This window comes from Salvia splendens, chromosome 10, assembly GCF_004379255.2.
Source record: "Salvia splendens isolate huo1 chromosome 10, SspV2, whole genome shotgun sequence".
Lineage (NCBI taxonomy): Eukaryota > Viridiplantae > Streptophyta > Magnoliopsida > Lamiales > Lamiaceae > Salvia > Salvia splendens.
Genome location: NC_056041.1, coordinates 25,584,705 through 25,585,773, shown reverse-complemented (window position 1 = coordinate 25,585,773; position 1,069 = coordinate 25,584,705). Strand labels below are relative to the sequence as shown.

At 34.8% G+C, this 1,069-nt stretch overlaps 1 long non-coding RNA gene across 1 annotated transcript; it reads right to left on the bottom strand.

Moving 5' to 3' along the window:
• Nucleotides 1-314: 314 nt before the first annotated feature.
• Nucleotides 315-1,069, bottom strand: LOC121751854. Its single transcript, XR_006040196.1, has 3 exons — nt 983-1,069; nt 602-696; nt 315-513 (listed from the first exon to the last, which is right to left on the bottom strand). It is a non-coding gene; the product is annotated as an uncharacterized LOC121751854 (long non-coding RNA).

Below are 1,069 nucleotides of genomic sequence, written 5' to 3'. Positions count from 1 at the left end.
AGAAAATAACACACAAAACATACTCAATGTACACTATACACGCAATATACAAGCACTGCACACACAATTCACACAAAGTATACATACACTACACAAAGTATTCCTAAACATACTATACAACACATAAAATTCACACACTATACACAAAATACACTACACGTAAAATTCACACACTATAATCAAAATACACATAGTGTCCTCACACAACAAAACACACTACACTACATACACTATACACAAAATACACACAATGCTTGCACTGCACAAATACACACACTTTACAGATACATACAACAAAAAACATTACACACTACACACTACACAAAATACATACAGAAAATACAAACACTATAAACACACTTCATGATGAATGACAGATAATTTGAAGCATCTGAGACGACATCTGCCAAGAGCTTTGTATTAAGCTCCAGTTGCCCCTTCCGGTAACTTGCCTTGGAGGGAGTATTTATCTGTCTTGAATCTATACCAAGCTTTTTTCAGCAATGCAAGAACCTATACAAAACAGATGACCATGATAGCACCAAGTAAGACAAAATTAATAAAATGAGAACTGTTCATATGTATTGCAGGCAAGGGTTACCTCGAGCTAACAGACTTTGCCATATCTTGAGTTGTTGTGTTGCTGGCCAACTCATCCAGGTATGATACACTTTCAGCTTCACACAGTTGCAAAAGCTGCAATAGTAAAAATCACACTTACTTTAAAGAATTAAGGGTCTGTTCATACAACCACACCAAGAACAAGTACAAGACATTACTAATAAGTAGTTAAAAATCACAATAAAAAGTTGGAAAATAATTCGGTTTATTTTCAGAGCACAAAACTTGTTTTTTTTAATGTAATTGTAACAATAGATCTAAAGGGTCTGGGAAATCTTTTTCTAGTATAAATGCAATGAACATTTATCTCTCTACAGTTATGACAAAAACTGCATGATGCTTTGATTTTAGAAACCAATACCTCAAGTCCAACAGAGTGTGCCATATCCTGAGTTGCTCCACCTCATCCAGGTATGATACACTTTCAGCTTCACAGAGTTGCAAAAGC